The sequence below is a fragment of the Coenobita brevimanus genome, chromosome 38 (genome assembly GCF_032717465.1).
Source record: "Coenobita brevimanus isolate Jiangsu-jjx chromosome 38, ASM3271746v2, whole genome shotgun sequence".
Lineage (NCBI taxonomy): Eukaryota > Metazoa > Arthropoda > Malacostraca > Decapoda > Coenobitidae > Coenobita > Coenobita brevimanus.
Window position 1 is genome coordinate 15,337,469 of NC_136991.1, and position 24,811 is coordinate 15,362,279.

The window sequence follows — 24,811 nt, forward strand, 5'->3', positions numbered from 1 at the left end:
TAGTCCTAGAACTGGAAGGCCGAGAGTAACTACCGCAGATGACGATGCTAGGATTGTGGCAGATATTAACAACCCTCGCCATAGGTTCACCAATTGTGTGGTAACGAGAGAGCGCCTACACCTACAAGTCTCTTCAAGGACTATCAGACGATGACTTCATGCAAGTGGCATCCAACACATGGGTTCCTTCCGTCAAAGAAAAACTGAATGCGGGACACAAGTTGGGAAGGCTACGGTTTGCCGAACTGTACGCAAATGAAGACGAAAACTTCTGGTCCCGTGTTATATTTAGTGATGAAAAAACGTTTCAGTCAACCAACCACGGAAAGCTTCACTGTTGGAGGCCAAACAACACCCGCTACGCTCCCGAGAATCTGTATGAATTGGCCAGAAGTGGTCACATAACCTTGAACATGTGGGGGTGGATGAATATGAACAGCTTGAACGAATTAACAGAAATAGATGGAAGATTCACCGCAGAACAATACTTATAAATTTTAGATGAGGTTATGTTGCCAACCGTCAGAGCCTAAACACATCCATACCCAGAGCGGATCATATTCGTACAGGTAAAGTAATAATATATTCTTAACAACTTTGAAACGCTTTTCACACACACACACACACACACACACACACACACACACACACACACACACACTCCAAAACTCTTACCCCTCTCTTATATCAAGGTGCTTTCACACTGGCAATGAGACGATGAGAGTGGGCGAGCAAGGTGTGGACTTGGGTCTAGGCAGCACTCATAGCTGGGAGCTGCTACTTCCCTGTCCCACCCACTCCAACATCACTTGCTATCCGTGCATACGCTCCTTAACTTTCCCCACTCCCTCACCATGCACTCGTTTTCGCATTAGTGTAAACAAGGAACTACAACTGAAGAAAGAACATGAACAGAATGAGTGTATACATTATACCGACAATTAATGGAGCACATCCAAACTTGTTTGTTCACATTTTGGTGGCTGTCCACACATAGCGAACGAATGCTCGTTCGCCCATGCTATTCATGTTCGTCATCTAGGTGTGGTTCCGCCTGGACAATTCCCTTCACCTTGAGCACAAACAAATCCCAATGTTTTAACGCTTAATGTTCTCAGGATCGCTCTCCCATCCACACCGCGAGGATCGTGAGAAATTGGTTCGACGAACAACGTCACCAGATTGAGCTGTTGGAGTGGCCAAGCAAGGGATGTGACCTCAACCCGATAGAGTCGGTTTGGGCCTTCCTGGTTAACACATGGGAGCCAGAAGAAGAAAGAACCAAGCAGCAGCTCCTCCAGCACACACAGAGGGAATGGGACATACTCAGAGGCAAACCACACATCTTGGAAAACCTAGTAAAGTCAATGCCCGGTCGTCTACAGGAGGTTATTGAAAAGAGAGGAGGATGGACTCACTATTAGGCTAGTGTTCTATGTTACATTATATTTTCAGTTATCTTTACTGTTATCATTACAGTATAAACTCTATAGTTTTGTTAATCATACTACGTCTGTATCTCCACTGTGTTACTTCTCGATAATGATATTTCGTTAATATTTTGATTATTAGTACGGTACTTCATTAGTACTGTATATTTTAAAAATTTGCATTGTATTGAGTTATAAAACTTGTAATTGTTATCGCCGTTCCTAACTCCCTTACTACCTGCCAGCCTCTGTTTCTCTCTCTCTCTCTCTCTCTCTCTCTCTCTCTCTCACTCTCTCCTTGCTGGCATCCTTCATACCTCCCTTCCTCCACCATATAGTCCCGCCCATCCCCCTCTGTCCTCGCTCCTTCCCAATGTTCCCGTTCTGTAAATTATTTTATGACTAGAAGAATAAATAGCAAAACGTTGTTATTAAAGACTCCACACTGTTTTCTTTCACATTCCATTCCCTTATTTAATCTGTACAGCATTGGTTTTATTAGCAGATGGAGCGTGTAGCGCTGGCTACGGCAGAACTATAGCATACATATTTTACATGCCATCTGTAATAATTAAACAAGGAAACCTTTATTCTGCATCGACAAGGAATATGATAGTCGAAATATAAAAATGAACCATATGTCGTTTATGCTGGTATGTTTTTTTTTTTTTAATAATTCCAAAGAAGTCATATTATAATAGCATAAAAAAAAAAAGTCATAAAATGGATTTCTTTCCTTGTGCAGTAATCACTTGCTTTAAATCCTTTATACTTATCAATTAAAGCATCTGTTTTATGAACTACATATATGAGAGAGAGAGAGAGAGAGAGAGAGAGAGAGAGAGAGAGAGAGAGAGAGAGAAACTGGGGGTGCAGTTCACTTCATTCCTATGCCGGGTTAGTCCTTGTAAACAGCAAGATTCACAGCTGCCCTCTTACTAGTTTAGGTGGTGGGGTGGGAGTAGAGCAAGCAGCAACCTGCCGTCCAGAAAGGGGGCAGCAGACGTGAGGTCTCACCACCCGGAGTAGAAAGAAACTTTTGTCCGCAATAGTACAGTACCTCAAAAAAGTATCCTCACTCGAGGGTAGATAGTTCCGAAAACGTAAGTTGTGGATCATGCAGGCGGTTTCGGCAAGGTTGGTAAGCATGTAGTCGACATCCAAGGTTGCTAATAATGGTTTGTAATATCACTTGCACAGGGTGTGTAAGGGTACCAAAATACGGCAAGAATGCTATATCATAACAAATGAAACATTATCAGTAACAGTATTAGGCAGCCATATTTAGCATAACCTATTCTATAAATCATCCTTTAAACAAGCGAAGTCTGAGTTGCCATACACGGATATATGAACTGACAGTGATTGCAGTGAACGAACCAGTGCCATTCTGTTGCCTCCCAGTGTAGCAGTACACGCACTTAGTGTATGCCGTCCTATGTGTGTGACCCGTATTCACCTGCAGCCTATCACACAAAAATATGTGTGTTTTCGTTAGTAAAACGCCTACAAAACATGTCGTGGGTTATCATGGAGTCTCTCAGGTTGTATTACAATGATGTGTTGTTTATCATGCAACCAATCTACTATGGGCATAACAGTTACTGTCGTTAGGTCAGTTACCTAAGATATACGGAGGCGATAGGCAAATAGTGACCTATACTGAATCAATGAATAGTCAAGGAGAAGACTACATAGTTGGTCATTCATTCACCCTTAACCCCTTCTATACCGAGACGTCATGTATTTTCTCTCTCTCTCTCTCTCTCTCTCTCTCTCTCTCTCTCTGAATAAAATCGTCATGAGGTAGGAAAAATAGATCACCACAAAATGCGTATCGGTATTGAAGAGGGTTAAATAATAATAATACACATGTATGAGAATAATTAGCCTGTCAGCTATCGAAAATGCCAATGATAACAGTATAAATATATCAATGGCAACTGGAGTCCTCAGGGCTACCAGCACCTTGCCAGCACTTGCAGCAAGGCCACAGTCGTGTTTCAGATCTTTCGTTCAGTTTTCAGTTTGTTTCCTCACAAATGTGTTCGGATACTTTTTTGAGGTACTGTACAGCTTAGAAGGTCATTGATGAATAGAAAGAAGAGAGTTGGTGATAGGACAGAGCCCTGAGGAACACCACTGTTGATAGATCTAGGAGAAGAACGATGGCCGTCTACAACAGCGGCTATAGAACGACCAGAAAGGAAGCTGGCGATGAAGGCACAGATAGAGGGATAGAAACCGTAAGAGGGCAGTTTGGAAATTAAAGATTTATGCCAGACTCGATCGAAAGCCTTTGAGATGTCAAGTGCAATGGCAAAGCTTTCGCCAAAGTCCCGAAAGGAGGATGACCAGGAGTCTGAAAGGTAGGTGAGAAGATCACCAGTGGAGCGTCCCCGACAGAACCCGTACTGACGATCAGAAAGAAGGTTGTGATAGGAAGAGATGCCTTAAAATTTTCCTATTGAGAATTGACTCGAAAACTTTTGAAATACAGGACGTTAAAGCAATTGGACGATAGTTAGAGGGTAGGGAGTGGTCACCCTTCTTTGGGACTGGCTGAATGAGAGCAAACTTCCAGCAAGAAGGAAAGGTACAAGTTGACAGACAAAGGAGAAAAAGTTTGCCTAGGCAGGGTGTAAGCACAGAAGCACAGTTCTTGAGAACAACAGGAGGGACTCCATCAGGCCCATATGCCTTGTTAGTATTGAGGCCAGTGATGGCAGAAAATACATCAGCTGAAGAAATTTTAATGTCAGCCATGAGGAAGTCAGAGGCGGGAAGTGATGGAGGAACAGCACCGGAATCGTCTAAGGTAGAATTGGAGGAGAAAGTCTGTGCGAAGAGATCTGCTTTATCAGTAGAAGAAATAGCTACAGAGCCATCAGAGTAGAAAAGAGGAGGGAAGGATGATGAGGTAAAGTTGTTAGAAAGGTTTTTGGCAAGGTGCCAGAAGGAGCGGGAATAATTCGAGTTGGAGAGTTGAGAGCATTTAGTACGGATGAAATTATTTTTAGTAGAGCGAAGAACAGACTTAGCACGATTCCGGGCAGAAACGTAAAGATGATGTGATTCAGAGGTGGGTTGGCTCCGGTACCTTTTGTAGGGTTGTGGACAGCATTAGAACAAGCGTGATTAAACCAAGGCTTTCTTGCATTAGTCATCATTCTAGGGAAAATCAAGGAAGTACTGCCTGAGGGCCTCCCAATCCGCGGCTCCAAAATGCCACAGGTGACGTTTCCCTGGAGGGTCCACAGGCCATACCAGAGTGATAGGACAGGTTAAGGTGATAAGGTTGTGATCGGAGGAGCCCAACGGAGAGAAAAGATTAACAGTGTAAGCAGAAGGATTAGTTGTAAGGAAGAGGTCAAGTATGTTGGAGCTCTCTCCAAGGCGGTCTGGGATATGGGTAGGGTGCTGTACAAGCTGCTCTAGGTCATTAAGGATAGAAAAGATGTAGGCTTGTTCATCAGGTGGATCAGTGAAAGGAGAGGAGAGCCAAAGGTGGTGGTGAACATTGAAATCTCCTAGAACGGAGATTTCACAGACAGGAGATATGGATAGAATGTGTTCCATCGTAGAAGTAAGATAGTCGAAGAATTTTTGATAGTAGAATTAGGGGATAAGTAAACAGCACAGATATATTTAGTCAGAGAATGACAGGAAAGCCAAAGCCAGAGTGTAGAGAATTCAGAAGAATCGAGTTCAGGAACACGAGAGCAAGATAAGTCGTTGCGCATATATACACAACAGCCACCTTTGGCTTTGAAATGAGTATAGAGAAAGTAGGAGGATACAGAAAAGGGTTTGCTGTCAGTTGCCTCAGACAGCTGAGTCTCAGTTAGAAAGAGAAGGTGAGGTTTACAGGAGGAGAGATGGTGCTCAACAGAGCGAAAGTTAGAGGAAAGGCCGCGAATGTTGCAGAAATGAAGAAGAAGAGAGTCAGACAGTGGTTCCAGGCACCTCGTGTCGTCACCGGGAGAGGGGCGGAAGGTGGGGGCATTTGTGGTCCCCCCCCCCTGGGGACTCCAAGGCTGGATGATGAGACACCATATAATATCAATTTTAAGGTAAAAATAATCGAAAAGTAATCGATTACCAGTCGATTACTGACCACAGAAGTAATCGAAATAATCGATTACAGAAAAAATCGAGTATCGCCCATCACTACTTCACAGGAAGCAGACACCAAATTACACTCATTTCCGTGTATGCCTCCAATATGCACTCTAGGATTGTTCTGTATGTATGGTTGTTTCATGTAGTGCCATGCCCTTCCCCCGACTCAAAAACAGATATAAAACTTTCAATTATATTGGAATGTGACGTCCAATCTCCTGTGTTATTATGCTTTCTGCAATTAGAGACTTCACCAGATCTTGCTTCAGAAATCTGCCACTAGGTTCGCTTCCGTCGCCCAGCTCTGATGAGGGGTAGGCTCTGAAAAAGTAGGCAGTGCTTCATTTCTTTTTAATTTTGACGCAAAGTAAAACACCTCAAAACATATTTTACTCATCAAATTACCCAGATGGCATGATATGCTACAAAGAAATTACAATATGGGAGCCCTTTGATTATATATAATGTATTATAAGCGTCATTTTGTAAACTCCGCTTTCGTTAGTTTACTCATCTCTGTAAGCATAACATAGAGACAAAACCTAGGCAATTTTACTAGAACCATCCATAAAGCAAGATAACAGTGATTAAAATATTTGTCAATCGCTAGTATCCACAAAAGAAAATAAATGTGTAGCCGCATATATAGCAACACCTTTCGATATGCTGCCCTGCCTGACGTATGACTTTTCCTGACAATACGGACCTGTTGAACGTCTTGGTCATCTTAGTAACCAAAGTCTAACACAAATAGTTCTTTTAAATGTTTCCGTGGCTCCATTACACAGTTTATTAAGTTTAAACTTCAACTCCTCGAACAGTGTTATGATTATAGTGTCATACCACACTGCCATTTGTTTGGAATAATATGGCTGACTCACCAACTAAGCAATCGTTCAGTACATTATTTTCAGTGGAACTGCTTACTACTTTAAAGCATACTAAAACACACACATCAGAAGTCCTAAAGGTAATCTCCTTTTACTAACTGCACACGATTCATTCAAATATATGTAAACAGACAGCACATTATTTTGGTCCCCGAGCTAAGATTCTCTGAAAGCCTGGTTATTCTTTCTTTACAGGTATATATATATATATATATATATATATATATATATATATATATATATATATATATATATATATATATATATATATGCGCTTGATTGAATAGGAAAAAATATTCCTATAAATAGCAGTACTATTATAAACTCATTATTAGCTAAAATTTCACAGGTCTTTAAAACCCCGCAAAAATATTTTATTGAGGCTGGGCGACGCTAGACCACCTGGTGGCAGACCGCTGAAACAGGCTTGGTGAAGCCTCTAATATGGTTGCATCCCTTTTTCTTTTTTCACTATCTTCCTTGTGTTTGATATAACATTCAAATTTCATGTGACCAGGATTAGCACAGTAATAACATAAAGCAGGCCTTCCTCCCGAATGTGACCCACAAGATGACTTTCCATATTTTGTTTTTTTCTGTGTTATATTTTCTGCTTGGACTACGTGCACATTCTTGAGGCTGCCTATGGTCTGGTGTTTGTAAACGTTGCCTCGATGTCAGATGTTGTTCTGCTGGTCTCTTCTCAGGTCGCGATCATTTTTGCTCTGTACTTGTGCTAAATGTATTCATGGCTGCAACTGTATAATTCTCATCCGTGTTGTATTGGATTGTGATATTTCACTCCTTTTTTTTTTTTTTTTTTCACGTGTCCGACTCTGGGCAAAGGCTTCAAGGCCTATTTCTCGGAGGCAGTGACCTATCCCAAGACCCAGTAGTCCTCTTACACCTCCACATGTCACCACTTCGGTGCTAACACCCACCATCCATACTGAATACATGCTAGGGCTGTCTCATACAGGATTGGTGTATTGGTATTAGTGGGGGTATTTTTACGACATGTCGGCGGGTCATCTGGTAGATCAGGAAAGTCTGCTTTTAGGATATTTAAATCCTGAAACTTCCCTGCCCCAGCCGGGATTCGATCCTGGGTCCATTAGGACCGCAGGTCGCCTCTCTACCGATTCAGCCACCTTCATCTCTACCTCGTTCATAGAATCTAATAAATACATTCCTGGGGTACAAACTACTGTTTTTGCCATTTTTAGTACCCTATCAGGCAATTTATCACAATACAGCTACATAACCATGGATAACTATGACATGCATTGGTGACATCTTTCCATCAGCTGTTACCCAGTTTGAGTTTTCTATACTGGGTAACAGAATTCTCTTAATTGTGGACACATCTGCTGTTATTTCACCCTAGACAAGTTTGTGGTATGTTGTCTCATAAGATCCATGACCTTACGTACTGCTGGAGTTATACCTGGCAAAAAATTTATATTTCCAGAAATTTTCTTTAAGAATTCTGTTTTAAACACTTCATATGTCTGAGCTGGCAAGAGCTTATCAGATCTAAGCAGATCACCAGCTGGACACCTTTCTTGGTTAATCATTGATGAAACAACAGCTAGCTTTTCATTTTCATCTGTTATATGCCTTTTAACAAAAAGTTGCTCATACACATTTTGTAATGTAATTACACCGATGCAATCATTGTCTGTGCCTGAGAATTTTGTGAGATTTTTATCTCCATTGTACACAAATACTTGTGGGGAAGTTTAAGCTGTGATGTTAGGTCCGCTCGCCACTGTGTTTGTTTGTTTGTTTGGTCAGATTCACTTAAAGTACCTTGTCATTATGATAAGGAATTGATGCTTATGTATTTCTGGACCTATGTATCCTACTGAATAAGTTCTCATAAGTGTGTAGGACTGATCTATAACCTTCACTTTCTACGTCAGAGAAATCTCTCCAAAAAGTTTCATTATCTTCAATTCCTCTCACAGGAGAAGTGTGTGTTTCTTGATTTTTTGTTCGTGGAGAACTATGTGTGTTGTTTACGTTTTCCTGTCGTTCTAGTAACTGTGAACTGTCATTGGGTAATTCAAATCCTGTCTCATCTGGCACTGAAGTTGGTGTTGTTTTAACCCCTAAAACCCACATTTTTCTGACGGTATCTTCTCCAGCTGCAATTTGGGGCCAGTTTATCAACTTTTACAAAGGTAATTTTTTTTTTTTTTTTTTTTTTTTTTTTTGCAGATTTAAAGAGCTTGAATTTACACACCTGAAAATGACGATCTCAGTCCCCTAGGCCTATTGGTTACCGCTAAACCGCCTGCAAAGATAATAAAAGTGCCCCTTATGGTAAGAAAGGAAACAGGGAAACATCGACAGAAACCTAATATTTGCTAGAGAATCTTACCAAAATCAATGAAATTAATGTAAAATATATTTCTATCGATGAAACTTTTTGTAGAGTCAGCATGAGTAAAAAAAATATATATAAAAGCAAACAAATTTTTTCCAAACTTGCTAAAGAACCTTACCAAAATAATTGAAATCAATGCAAAATATGTTTCCATTGATGAAACTACGTGCAAGAGTAAGCATGAGATTAAAAAGAAATAAAGGAAAACAAATTTTTGGTAGCGTACACAGGCTGGGAAATCACCGTATCATATTCAGGACAAAAGACAGGAAGGGAGGAAGGTAGAGGTGGGGTGGGGGGTCTCTGGTGGGGGTGAGGGGGGATGACACACCCCCCTAATATAGAGAAAGTGGTGTGGGGCTATTAGACTGGGAGGAAACACACACAAAGCGATCATAGCTGGGTAATTGCTACATCAATCGATATGAAGGAGAGGTGCAGGAAGGGGGATCGGGGGGTTAGCAAGCAAGAGACCCCCCCCCCCCAACGATGTAGATGTGATACTGGTGAGTAGTTTGGGTGGGAGGGGACAGAGCTGGCTGTATCCAATAAGCCAGAGGGAGGTGGAGAAGTGGCTGGGGGGGGGGGATTCCCCCCACAGACCCGGTGAGAGGGCGGGATCTTCCTTCACACCACCACATCCCTTAGTTCTGATTGGATAGGAACCTTTTACATCATAAGAGGAGTTGGCTTAGTGCTAGGCAGTTTTTGACAGACCTTCTACGATTGTCAGTCATAGGACTGTACATGGCAAACTAGCAAACTGACAATCATCAGTCATTGTACTCTAGGGGTTAAGCATCCTGTAATAACACTAATCACTAATTAAGAGGCACATATTGCTACGGAATGTTGCCTAGTTGTACTCGAGACACTTATTTTATGTATATGCCAACTGTATAGATAGCAACAACATTTCGGAATTAATGAATGCTGTATATGTATTTAATTGTTATTGTTGGTACTAGTAATAAGTAATGGACTCAGTATAGATACCTGAAGAATGCATATACAGACGTCGGAATAAGTTCGTTTCCTTTTCAGTGGACTAAAGTGTTTGTAACACTGCTCCATGGAGAGGTATCCCCTCCTCCTCCCTTCCTTATTGTCCCACACTCCCACCCAACCCCCTCCCCCCACTTTTCTCTCCGACCCCATAACCCCATCCGGTACCCTCCATACTCTCGCTCACAGCCAGCTAGGGGTTTCTGTACTTAAGCACCTCTCCAATTACGTGTAGTCCGAACAACTAATAAAGGAATAGTACAGTATATATCATAAACCAAGTTAGGAAAATGTTTACTACACTGTAAGAGAGAGAGAGAGAGAGAGAGAGAGAGAGAGAGAGAGAGAGAGAGAGAGAGAGTTAAATGACAGGGAGCAACAGGCGGAGACGGAAAGCGAGTGGAAAAATGAGAAATGAAAGGACAGTTAGAGAAAATAAAAAGGGGAGAGGCAAGGAGAGAACAACGAGAGTTAAGAAAAGAGACAGAGTAAGAAGAAGAGACAGTGAGAGGTGAAATGAGATACAAGCAGTGTGAATGGGAAAGAGAAAAGGGAGATGTGAATAGAAAGACCGGGAGACAGGGAAGTAGAAGCAAAAAGGGGGACAGCTGAGAGAAAATGGGAATGGATCAAACACAGACATAGGGATAAGAAAAGGAGAAAGTGGGAAAGAGAGCTACGGAACGGAATACTGAGAATGATAATGAGAAAAATTAGAAAAGGAGGCAAGATAACAGGAAGGAGGAAGAAATGTGTTATTCTGGCAAGGACGCAGGGAAAGAACTAATGAAGATAAGACGAAAGCATTGAGGCTGAATAGAACGAATGACATTCTAAAAGGGAGGGAGAGAAACAGAGAAATTACAGAAATTTGCGGAAAGAAAGTAGAGATTAAGGGTGGGAACAAAATAGGTTAATTTTTAGGGCAAGAAAGAGGAGGGGGATGTTAAGAAGGGAAGACAAGGGGAGGGAGAGGGAGGAAGGAGGGGAGGGAGAGGGAGGAAGGAAGGGAGGGAGAGGGAGGAAGGAAGGGAGGGAGAGGGAGGAAGGAAGGGAGGGAGAGGGAGGAAGGAAGGGAGGGAGAGGGAGGTAGGAAGGGAGGGAAAGACAGTGGGAATAGCGGAATGAAAGAAGAGATTTCGGGTGACATGGAGAGATGGAGAAAGGAAAGAGAAAAAGAAGCATGCAGTTATTACTGGGGAAAGTAAGCTGTGAAGGAAATGGATTTAGTACAAGAAACACGGAGAGAGTAAGGGAGAAAAAAAGGTAACACATGTGACAAATGCAAAAAGTAAGACAAAGTTGTGACACAGGGAGGGAAAAAGAAGAGTGACGTAAAGAGGGAGTGACAAGATAGAGAAGAAGGAAAGGAAAGAGAGAGGGAGGAAGGTAGGGACTGAGCAGGTAGCTATAAAGAAAGGGAAAGGAGGAAAAAGGAAACTGGAGATGAGACAAAGGATCCAGAGAGAGAGAGGGGGGGGGGAGTACACAGGCACAGATAGATAGGTTGACAAATATTCAGAAAAATTGTGTGTGTGTGTGTGTGTGTGTGTGTGTGTGTGTCACTTCTATAACATTGTTCCATTTTTTCACCTGCGTGTTTTCCTCTTCTCTGCTCGTTTCTCCTCTCACTCATTTTTTTTATCAGTAATTCTCCTGATTGTTCTCACCATTCCAAGTCTCTCTCTCTCTCTCTCTCTCTCTCTCTCTCTCTCTCTCTCTGTGTCTCTGTCTGTCTGTCTGTTTCTCTCTCTCTCTCTCTCTCTCTCTCTCTCTCGCTCGCTCGCTCGCTCGCTTGCTCGGAATATTGTTCTCACAGTTTATATCTCCTCAATACGACCACTTCCTGCGTTGCTGTGGAATATTGGTCGCTTGAAATAGACACGTCGACCTAATAACAGTTCGGGAGACTAAGATATCAGGTTCTCCTGAGGGCTGCGGGACTTTTTTAGGAGAAACTCGTAGACTACTAGGTCAGCTAATTAAAGTGTTTAAAATATGAATGGGTTTCACAATCATTATATACAAAGTTGCTTACTCTTAGCACGGACTCGGCACACAACCATGGTTGGAAGTTGTAAATGAGGAAATTTACCAGCAGAATTTCGAGAAAACATTTTCACGTGAAAGATCTGCACCACAAGGAACTAACTCAACATGGACAGTGTTAACACTACAGTAGAGAAGTTTAAGGGATTCATCGGCAGGATCAAACACTAGAATAAATGAGAACTAGATATGCATTCCCAGGCAAACAAGAAGTATCTCCACGGTATGGGCTGCATAGTCATTAAGATCCTAACTTTTCCTTGTAACTCCTCTGTGTGTGTGTGTGTGTGTGTGTGTGTGTGTGTGTGTGTGTGTGTAAAAGAGGTGTCTACTACCGCAACATTTAATCACGGCGGATTTGTTCTCTCTCTCTCTCTCTCTCTCTCTCTCTTTCTGTGTGTGTGTGTGTGTGTGTGTGTGTGTGTGTGTGTGTGTGTGTGTGTGTGTGTGTGTGTGTAAAAGAGGTGTCTACTACCGCAACATTTAATCACAGCAGATTTGTTCTCTCTCTCTCTCTCTCTCTCTCTCTCTCTCTCTCTTTCTGTGTGTGTGTGTGTGTGTGTGTGTGTGTGTGTGTGTGTGTGTGTGTAAAAGAGGTGTCTACTACCGCAACATTTAATCACAGGAGATCTGTGTGTGTGTGTGTGTGTGTGTGTGTGTGTGTGTGTGTGTGTGTGTGTGTGTGTGTGTGTGTAAAAGTTTACCGCAACATTTAATCACAGCAGATTTATTCTCTCTCTCTCTCTCTCTCTCTCTCTCTCAGTATAGTAAACTTTTTCCTAACTTGGTTTATGATATATACTGTACTATTCCTTTATTAGTTGTTCAGACTACACGTAGTTAGTGAGGTGTTTGAAGTACAGAAACCCATAGCTGGCTGTGAGCGAGAGTATGGAGGGTATCGGGTGGGGTTATGGGGTCGGGGAGAAAAGTGGGGGGGTTGGGGGGGAGTTTGGGACTATGAGGAAGGGAGGAGGAGGGGATACCTCTCCATCGAGCAGTATTACAAACACGGAAAAGGAAACGAACTTATTCCGACGTCTGTACATAAGTGTGTACATAAATGAAGTGGTAGTTGCTATTAGCAAGAGTATAGTGTGGTAAAAGTAAATATTAAAATGGCTTGTGAAGGGTTGTCGGGGTCAGTTGTGTTTTGTAAACTCAGGTCGTAACGTCATTCACTGTTTGCCTTTTTTTTTCCCCTCTTTAACCTTCTTATTCTCAATAACCCTATCTTAATTGTTACTTACTTTGATTGTTGTAATTATGATAACTGTAGTTGTAATTACTGTATAAAGCAGGTTTTATATCTTTGTGCAAAGTGTTTGTTTATCACTTTTGTATTAGCAATATATCGCTATAGGATAGTGGTGATACTCATTTGTGAAGTTATAAGCAAAAAATAAAAGGGGGGGGGGAACTGTATGTTTAAGCTCTCTGGAGAAATATAGTGAAAATATATTCACTCACTTAGTAGGAGGTGCAGGATGATGTGCTAGATGTGCAAGTGAGTGATGATTGCTATGCTGGCATTACCATGCCCCATCACCCTCGAAGGCTCAGCGCCATGGTGATGGAGTTGCAGTGAGTAATAGTGAGTGAGGTGAGTGGTGAGTCAGGGTTGGTGAATGCAGGTTCAGGTTGTTGCTGCGTTGTCTCTCCCATCATCACTAAATCAGTGCTTCCTCATGCCCTGCTGTATTGCTTGTTCGCCCCTACTTCCTTTCGTTCTCTTCTTAACTTGTAGTGCCTGATTTTCCTTGCTTGTCCAGTGTTTAATTGTAGGTTCTTGCTGTATTATGCAAACTTGTTGCAGTGTTACCATCTCACCTGCTTGTAGTTCACTTGAAAAATCTTAGTATCTTGTTTTGATTGTAGAGTTGATTCTTAAATTGTTTGTTGATTGTTACTACAGACCTTAATCGGCTTTCATTTAACGCTGTTGTTTATCGTTATAGGGGTTCAGGGTTGTCGTGCATATAAAATCGTAAGACGTCGTATGGCAGAAACTTGTAGTAGTTCTTGTATTCTGTATTGTTAATGAAGACTCAATTCTTGAATTCTAGACGTGGTTTGTATGTTTACTGTCACCAAATAATATCGTTACTGTCACCAAATAATATCGTAGCCGTTGAGTGTTTCCAACAATGTTAGATGGTAGGGCTTTTAAGAGGAGAAAATTTTCAAGTTGGTCTTGTTGTGGATGGCAGTTAAAAGATAAAGATGAATCTGGGGTTTGATTGCAGTTTTATTCTCAAGAGGAAGTTATCTTGACAAGAGCACTACTAAGGCGAGAGAAGTTTATGCTAGGTAACTCCATGCCCTCTATTCCTGCTTTTTCCACCGTGCCTTTTCTCTTTCCTATCGCGTCCTAACCCCTTCTGCCCTGTCTCTCCAATTTCCCTTGTATATGACTGATTGGGTCATGCGTGAGGGCACGTGCGTGTGAGGAACTTTCCACATTTGTGGAGTTTTTCCCATCCGGCATCATACTGTGCTGTGTGTGAAAATCCCTAGCTAGAATTTGCACTGCTGTTTCCTACCGCACCCACGAGCTTAGGCACGACTTTTTTCAAACCTCTATATTACATATTAACAGCATATACTGTATATCAATAGCTGTTATACAGTGTGTTATATTTTAGTGTCCTGACACCTATTTTCTATTCAAGCAGATACTTCATTAGAGTATGAGACATGTAATAATTGTTGGTGCTTAAGCTGAGGCCATTTCCAAATATCAGTCCAAGAAGACTTTCATGATGTCAACAGGAAAACCATGATGGTCGTGATTGGGGATATTCATATTTGGAATCGAGTACACAACAAAGGAAAAGTATATATATATATATATATAGATAGATAGATAGATAGATATAGATATATATTCATTTCAATGTGGTGACACTTTGACGGCACATATTGGATGCATGCTAGACATCCATGAAAAGAACAAACAACTCATTGACTACCACTTTCTTGAATGGCCAGAAAAACTTGAATGAGTTACCGTACTTATGAGATTTAAAATTGGGCGACCTCTCCACAGCCTGCTGTTTGGCTTCGGGGCAGAGTGCAGGTATTTCAAAATGTCAAAGTACCTGTGCCGAGGCATATATTTATCAAACACAGTTGTGACAGTGAGCTCATCCACGGTCCAGTACACATTCATCATATGCTTTTTCATATGGGTCATGAGCATGAGTCACATGTACATTTATTGTCAATAGTCAGCTCTCAGTCCTTCATCTTTGCAGATTCAAAAACATGTGATTTTTACATCCAGCTGATACAAAATTCCCAAAAACTTTTCAGTTTATGTACCAAATTCTTAGCCACGGGCTGTGAAAGGAATGCAAAAAAAAAAAAAAAAAATTACAGATGAAGCGCTAGTGCACAGTAGTTAAGGCCGCATGCCTGCCTCTGCTTCATAAAATGCAAGTGGCTTGGACTGAAATCCCTCCTCCAACACAAAGTCATCCTACCTACCTTAGCGTGGGTGGTGGGCTGGATGATGACCATGTGCTCCCATTGGTGCCTCCCTTTGGCCTGCAGTGTGGCCTGCATGCCCAAGTGCTCGACCTTTAGTATCAGGGGATGGGGAAAGTGAAGTATAAGAAACTGGGGGGGGGGGGATAATACATGCCCCTACATACCTGGCTTGGGTGACGGAGGTGCTATCATCTACATTGTGGTGGTGGTGGTGGCACCATTTGTTGTCATGTGGGGTGCAGAACGTGGGCGAGGTGATGCAGAAGTCGCTCTAGATGTACCAGACTGGGGTGATATTGGTCGTGTGAGGGAGGTAGTGTGGCATGAGTGACGATGCTTGGGACACCGATACTGTAGTTGCCTATGCCTCGGTGTGTCTGTTGCCAAAATATCTCAAAATCCAGTGTGAAAACTGTATCCAAACATTGTGTGCACTATCCCTCCACATCTCACTTATTGGTTAATAATTATGGCAAAGCTGCCATGATATGCCTCCGATTGCCAGAGGATTACCTGCGTACTTTTTTTTTAGACAGGAACATAAATAGATAATGAAATGCTGCGGGCAAAATCCTACGATTTTTTTTTTTAAATGATGATGAACTTGCAGTGATATGCCTCCGATTGCCAGAGAATTGCTGATCAAGTATTACAGTGATGGCAGGTGATATGCATTCATGGGTGAATGCTTTGGCTTAATTTTTAAGAAGTGTTGCACTGAACTTACTCCTGCTTAAGCTAAATTTTTCAGACTTTGCATCATTACTTTTTCATTTCCTAATTCTTGGAAAGAAATAAACATCTACCCAACTCCAAAGAAAGAAAGTTTGTCTTATCCCTTTGCTTATAGATCAATAGATATCACATCTTCTCTTGGAAAAGTATTTGTGATTGCCATTAATAAACACATTGTCAAACATTTTGAATCCTACAACTTAATTAGTAACGGATGGTATGGTATTTGCCACGAACAATCCACTTTTGATATACCCAATCTCTTTACTCATATCATCCATCAGTCAGCAGAGCAACATGGAAGAACCCATGCAGTAGTCTTCGATATTTCTAAAGTTTTTGACAGAGTGTGGTACCATTCCCTGTTATCCAAGCTGCCTCACTACGGCTTAACATCTTTTTTCCTGTTGATTTCCTCATATCTCTGCAACACAAATATAAAAGTAATGGAAGATGGTGTAGATTCCAGCCTTTACTCAATGCCAGCGTGCTGCAAGGATTAGTTCTGGCTCCAACCTTGTTTCTAATTCATTGATCCGTTGTCCCACCCTAATTCTCATTAAGCTATAAGCAGTTGATTCAATGTTTCAAAGCTTATTCTTCACACTAACACCCATCCATAAAGTTTGATATCTTTAACTCCCAAATTAGCACAGCGATCTCCATAAATCAAGACTCATCCAAGATCATTAAATGAGGAGAAAATAACAGTGTCTATTTTAATGATAGAAAAAACAAATATATTCAGTTTACTAATAGATAGGTATGGCTTGATTCCGATATGACCTTGAATGCAACCAGTATTTCTGTCTCTCAGAGTCTTGAAATTCTGGGTGCCTCACTTAGCACTACCCTCAGTTGGACCTCTCATGGTAGACCACTTGCTGAAACCACCTCAGGTAAACTTGGATTATCGAACAGAATCCGTAACATTTTCACTGGAAAGCAGTTAGCTGTGATTCAAATTGTCAGGACACTAAAATACTATAATAAGTGATAATGGAGGTAAATTTAATTCTGAAATCTTACAAGAAATTTGTAAACAATTCAGTATAAAAAAGGTCAGTGACTTAGCGTACTACCCAACATCCAATGGATTGGTAGAGGGACAAAACAGAAAAGTGTTGGATGTGCTACGACACATTCTCAGTGAAACTTATGCAAGCTGGGATGATTGGACTCCCAGAGTGGAAGCATCAATTAATTGTGCAATAAACAAGTCTATAGGAGACACACCTCATTTCATTATCTATGGGACAGACAAAAAATTACCGTGCGAGATTCTGGAAGATGAAAAATTACCTGTATACAGTTATGACGATTATCCTAAACTCCGTTTGCGTGAATTCCAAGAGATACACAAAATAGTGAAGAAACAATTATCGCTCTTCAAGGAAGAAATGACAGAGTCATTTAATAAAAAAGCAAAAGAATCATCTGTCAGCTTAGGAGACATTGTCTATGGTATGAGTCATACTAGAGACAATAAACTATCACTGAAATTTAGAGGCTCATACAAAGTAATTAAGAGAACAGCCAATAAGGTAGTAATTAAGTCATTGTCGAGTGGTGAAGAAAAGCAAATTCATGTTGATCATTTAAAAAGGGTCTCAAGGTATTTAGCCAGCAATTATGTAATCTTAGACAGCACCGAAAAACTGAACACAAATTATGAAAATAAATTAGAAGAAACTGATACACACAGAAATGAATTAAGATCGCATAAGAAACAAACAAAAATAGCTGCAACTGTGGCAACAAATGCCACAATACAACGTTTACATGATCTAGGTGATTTAAACTCCTATAAGTAAAACAACGAGCAAAGTTATTGTTCTCTAAGAGCCAATTTATAATGAGCATTATCACTATCATCGACCTCAGGATGACTGGATTAGCTAATTAGCAGATTTTTTTTTTTCGGTAGGTAACGATAAGGGGGCTTAAACAGCCCCGTCCCGTCGACGTATGGGTACGTTGCAACGATTTGCATTTGCCAGTCCCAGCGACGTACCGGTACATCGTGCAATTGCAAGGTCCCTAATTTGCACAATTTTCAATTTTCGCGCGTGATTTTTCGTATGTATACACGGGACACCTTCCTCTATTCCTCTACAAGATGCCAAGCAGGGACAATGCCTTACACCGCATAACCTCCCCCCTCCCCCCCTCACACCATTGTCTCTGCAATTCACCTGTTACCAGTGACCTGGCCAATAAAGACATTCAGGGCCAGAGTGATTCCCCAATCGATGACAATGTGGAGGACAAGGTTTACATAGCATTACAGGAAGAAACAGTCAGAAATGATGATCAGGTAATGTGGGAAAAAAAAAGGTCATGAAGGGTGATTAGTTAGTGAGTGAAACAATGCTTATAATGCCTATATTACTGCTTGAAAACCAATATACTCTCATACTACATATAAATTCGTACCAAGTAAATAAATAAATACCGTTTATGAGTGGATACAAGAGTTACCCTCCCATAGAACTCGTTTTCTTTGGTGCCAGCATGTTAGAAAACCCAGTCAGGTAAGGAGGAACTCCTACCTGGATTGAGTGTTTTAAACCTCAGGTGAGCGATTTCTCTATGAATTTTCGATGTTTCTCACCAAAAGCGAAGGTTTTAGCCAAAAATTTTTTTTTCGAAAATACCTCGGGACTGGGGGATGTCGGAGGTGCGGAAAACCTCGGGACGTGACGGGTTAATACCATGGATTCTCATGTACAGAGCAAGAGAATTAGCTCACTTAGACCCTCAACATATAATATGACAAGGATGTCTTGTAGCCCCAGCGACCTCAACAGCAATTGTGAAGGATATCGTGAGTACTGAAATTATTTTGGATACCTTATATGAATTACTGGTATTGTTGGAGAACTTTGCTAAGCCACTGAGAACACTGGAAGCAATGATAAGAAATTCTGCTTCAGAAGCATATAACACGAAGGATGTGACTGAAATCATGAAGTTAGGAAAATGGAAATTAATACAAGCAAAAACTACCATGCTCATCATGATCCAAGATATCCCATCTTGTGGAACTGAGACACTTAGGGACATGAACAACACCACACATACACGTGAGAGGCGCGGTTTGTTCGACCTGAGTGGTGCAATTCTAGGGAATATTTTTGGATTGCCTGCGGAAAAAGATCTTCAAGAAGTAAACAACAAATTTAATAAGATAGCTCACGTGCTAACATATCAACAGAACCTACGGTAGATGACAATCAAAACACGGAAATGATGATGATTGTGAAAAATCTCAGAAAGGCAGAAAGGATAACTCAAAAGAATGTGGACAAAACAGATGCAATGGAAGGAAACATGACACTCTTTCAACACTTCTCAGTAGGCATGGAGCATACTGAAATAATAATACTTCAGTTAGACAACGCCAAGGCTCATTATCAAGCTTTGATGAAAGGTATTGGTATCATCCATACTTAGAAGAGACACTTACACCAACATCAGAAATAGTTCATGTACCATTCACAATAGATAATCTGTTCACAGTCTATCAGATATACCCTTTTCCTTCTAAGAATAATGACACCTTGGTCACCACTAACTTCAGCACCAACACAGAACTCATCATGGTCTCCAAGAGACAGGGCACTGTCACATTCGCTAGTGAATCAACGATTGAACCCAAGTGTCATACATCTCTACATGCGCTTCACCTTTGTCCTGCATACATCTTCACGTTTTAAGTAACTGGGACAGTCCCTTGTGAAGTGGCTATCATAAGAAATCATGACAATCATTAGCTTTGCAACGTCACATTTGCTCCAGATAAACTCACTCACAATCAGCACATCAGACATTCACAGTTTTTCTACATCGTTCATAACACATCTGGTTTCGTAATTTGTCCAGATACACCACCATCTCATACTTTAGGATCAGGACTATACATAGCACCTGACTGTTGTGCTGTACTTACACCATCTTTGTTCAACTTAGCTAGAAACAATAACTATGCCATCCTTGATCATCTCGATAGCGTGGTCTTAGGTACTTGTAGGGAGATTGGGAAATCGATTATGGATCATTAAGCACAGCCAGAATAAAGTAGTGAGACGTAGTGTCAATGAGGTGACTTACAGCACTCTTGGGTTACTGAGTTTTTATTACACGGTTATACCAATAGTGAGTTACAGCGTAACGGAGCGTGACCTAAGTGTCGGACCTTCCCTCTGGCTGCTCTTTCCCCTTTTTCCCTCTAACCCCTTCTCACTTTATCTGACCCTCGTGTTAACGGGCCTTCTCTCCAACTCCTTCTCTCCCTTTTCTGATCCTCGTGTTATCTGGCCTACACTCCAACCCCTTTTAATCTGAAGGGAAGCTCTCTGACATTATATACAGCTTGGAGAAGATGTGTGTGTGTGTGTGTATGTTGTAGTGTCTGGACTATAAGAGATTGTTTGAGATTCATCATATGTTAAGAATTCTTGATGGTCTTGGACAGGGGTCGGCAACCTTTTCAGTGCGAGGGCCAGAGAAAGCTTCTAGGAGTAGCCTGCGGGCCGTAGTGCCAAAGAGAACCCAAAAGTGACTGTACAAAAATTTTTATAGAAAAGCAGGCAAACCAGTGACTAGATTACAAGAAATTTATTGAAAAACATGCAAATCAGTGACTGCAGAAAACAGTTTGTGACAATATACACAAAAAAATATAGAAAAGCAGGCAAACCAGTGACTAGATTACAAGAAATTTATTGAAATAAATGCAAATCAATGACTGCCGAAAACAGTTTGTGACAATATACAAAAATTTTGTAGAAAAGCAAGCAAACCAGTGACTAGATTACTAGGAATTTATTGAAAAACATGCAAATCAGTGCCTGCAGAAAACAGTTTTATCAAGAGACATGCAGATTAGTGGGATGGTTGCTGCTGTTTGCCATGGAGAAGTGATTCAATGTCTGGATCGATTGATGAGGTAGACAAGAGCAGAATGTCATTGAGGTGGCGGTCACTTAGCTGGGAGCAAATGCGAGACTTTGTATATTTCATTTTTAAAAAGAGTTGCTCACAACAGTAAGTGCTGCCAAATATAGCAACGATGTGTTTTACATGCTCAATGTAATTTGGAAATTTGTCAGAAGGGAGGACGAGGTCACGGAAGAAGGACAGTGGAGAAGTAGTACGGTACTTTGCCTTCAGTTCGTCATTACACTCAAGCTCCACCAACTCCATCTGCAGGGGAGCAGGGGCTTCGTCCACAGGGAAGTCAAAGGGGGAGGTGAACAGCTTGAAGCCCGGAGCCAGTGGCCTGACACGTCGCGAGGCGCCGTCTTACTCATTTAGTTGGCTAGGCTGTTACAGGCCGGATTGTTATATAAATATCAAGCAGGGTGACGGGCCATGAGTTCGGACTCTGCGGGCCGGACCTGGCCCGCGGGCAGGAGGTTGCCGACCCCTGGTCTAGGACAACAAGATTGTGGATATATATTATGTGGATTAACATTCCCAGTGAGAAACTGTGTATGTCCCCAGCAGACACTACATCCTGTACATTGTGTTTATGAGATATGTACTAATGCCTATTTATAATTCTACATATCGCTCTGTCACGCGAAACTGGCGTACCATCGACAGTAAATAATGTCATAACATATTAATGCATACTGTATACATATTACAATCAACTTGTAAGCTAATTAAGTGAAATACATAATATTGTAAAAGTTACATAATTGTATGAATATTGTATAATTGCAGTTACATCGTGTTAATGCAATTGTAGTTACATCAATGTAATGCAGGTATTACGCAAGTGTAACATAACATTGTGTTGCTGCAGCTGTTACATAATTGTGTTTGCCATAAAATTTTAGTTACATCTTGTTAATGCAACTGTTACATAATTATGTTGGCCCTAAAATTCTGGTTACATCTTGTTAATGCAACTGTTACATAATTGTAAATGGCATAAAATTGTAGTTACATCTTGTTAATGCAACTGTTACATAATTGTGTTGGCCATAAGACTATAGTTACATCTCGTTAATGCAACTGTTAGATAATTGTGTTGGCCATAAAACTATAGTTACATCTTGTTAATGCAACTGTTACATAATTGTGTTGGCCATAAAACTATAGTTACATCTCGTTAATGCAACTGTTAGATAATTGTGTTGGCCATAAAAGTATAGTTACATCTTGTTAATGCAACAGTTACAAAATTGTCTTGGCCATAAAACTATAGTTACATCTTGTTAATGCAACTCTTGCATAATTGTGATGGCCATAAAACTATAGTTACATCTTGTTAATGCAACTGTTACATAATGTGGTTGTAACAAATTGTAGTTACATAAATGTGGCAATTGTAATATAAGTGCAGTAATGCAAGTGTTTTTAGTTACATAATTGTAGGAACTGTAACATAATTGCAGTAATGCTATCGTTTGTAGTTACATAATTGTAGCAAGTGTAACATAAGTGCAGTAATGCAAGCGTTTGTAGTTACATACTGTATTTGTAGCAAGTGTAACATAAGTGCAGTAATGCAAGCGTTTGTAGTTACATAATTGTAGCAAGTATAACATAAGTGTAGTGATGCTATCGTTCGTAGTTACATAATTGTAGGAAATGTAACATAACTTCAGTAATCACAAGTGTGGTCACTGTAGTTACAGTATGACACAAATGTGTGAAATTAATACAATAATAGAAATACAATCATATTATGAATCATCCATATTTGATGTAGTAGTTCGAGACACCGTAGGTGTATTGGCTTAGTTATGTGAGACACCATAGGTGTATTAGCTTAGTTATGTGAGACACCATAAATGTATTAGCTTAGTTATGTTGCACAGTTTATTTGAGACACCATGGGTGTATTAGTTATGTTGCACAGTTTGAATTAAGATGACATTATCTGTAACCCATATTTTATTTTATATAAAATTATATATACAGTATTTACAATATGTACATTATTCACTTAGTTTCCTTTGTACCACACATCACTTGATACTATAGTCCTCCAAAGGTTGTTAAGCCAGCTTGATATGTTTGCTTATTTTTAATTTCATCCTTCGGTATAGGTTGTAAGTACTATTGTGTGTGGTTGAGTATAGCACACTGTTGCTAGCTCCATTTGTGTTAGTCATTTTCACTTGCTTTTCCTTGTCACTGTAGTATGAATGATCCATGTGTACTTATATTTTAAATTCCTGGTCTTACTAGATTTTCATATGTATGTATTATATGTTCTTATAAGGATACTGTCTATCACTGTGTATAGACGCAAGGTAGTATGTAAATGAAGTACTGTAGTATTATTAAACTAATAGAGTAAATGTTCGACTCACTGATATTAATTGTGGTGGGAATACTGGGTAGGGTGCTGCTGCTGATGATAGTGATGATGGCTGAAGGGTGTTGGTAGTGTTTGATTGTGGTAGGTCAAGGTCCTGGTATGACTGCATCAGCACTCCGTGTCATGACTGCGGGGTCAGCACTGTTAGCAGATGCACTTCCTCCTTTCCCACTCTTCCTTGTTATTGTTTGTCGTTTCTCACTTCTTTGTCTCACTTCTCGGTCACGGTCCTTTCTTATTGTGATTTACTTGTTGTTGGATGAAGGCTGCCCCTAATTGTAGGTGCGTTTAGAAGATTATAGAGATGTCTCGTAGACTTCTTACTTGTAGTTAATCGTAAAGCTTGTTTTTCCTCAATCGTAACTCGTTCTTCCTAGCTTGTAGTATTTGATTTTCCTTATTTGCTGAGATTAACTTGCAGGCTTGTAAAGTTGCTGATAGACGTAGTTTATCACTGCAGCTGATTCTAGAAGATCGTGGAGTTGCGTTTGAGGCGGTTAGGAGCAAGTCTTGTTTGTTTGTTTACTTGCTAATTGTTGCTTGTAAAGGAGTCGCAGGTTGCTTTGATTGAGATGTTAATCGGCTTTGTTTACTGCTCGCCACCACTCTCAGTGAACGTAGTGAGGTAGATATCGTAGATTACCGTTGTAGCGGTTGTATAAACTCGTAAGGCGTAGTTTGTCGTAGATTATCGCTGTTCACCAATCTCTAGTGGCGTAGTTTATCGTAGTTGGTTTGTTATTACCACTTGCCACCAATCTAAGTATTTCTATAGAGGTTATTTGGTCGAATCGTCGATGGGAGAGTCGCTAGGAGAAAGTAATAAAGAGGCGTGTAGAAGTCAGTGTAGGCCTTCTCTGTTCCGTTATTCTCTTCGTATTTTAAGTGGGATGATGGAACAGGCAGATTTGGGTCGGTGGAGTTTATTGTGAGACACTTGAATAAAACTTAAGAGCTTAGCATGACCCATGTAGCCTATGGTTAGTAGCAGTTTGTGCTGGCTGCTGTCCTTCTACTTTACACTCACTCTCCTACTCCCTATCTCCTGCCTCCGCCCCGATTGTGTTCTCGGGCCTTTTCTCGAACTCCTTCCGTCCCTTTTTGATCCTTGTGTTATCTGGCCTACTCTCCAACCCCTTCTAATCTGAAGGGAAGCTCTCCGACATTATATACAGCTTGGAGACGATGTGTGTGTGTGTTGTAGTGTCTGGACTACAAAGAGATTGTTTGAGATACATCATATGTTAAGAATTCTTGATGGTCTTGGACAACAAGATTGTGGATACACATTATGTGGATTGACATTCCTAGTAAGAAACTGTGTATGTCCCTAGCAGACACTACATCCTGTACA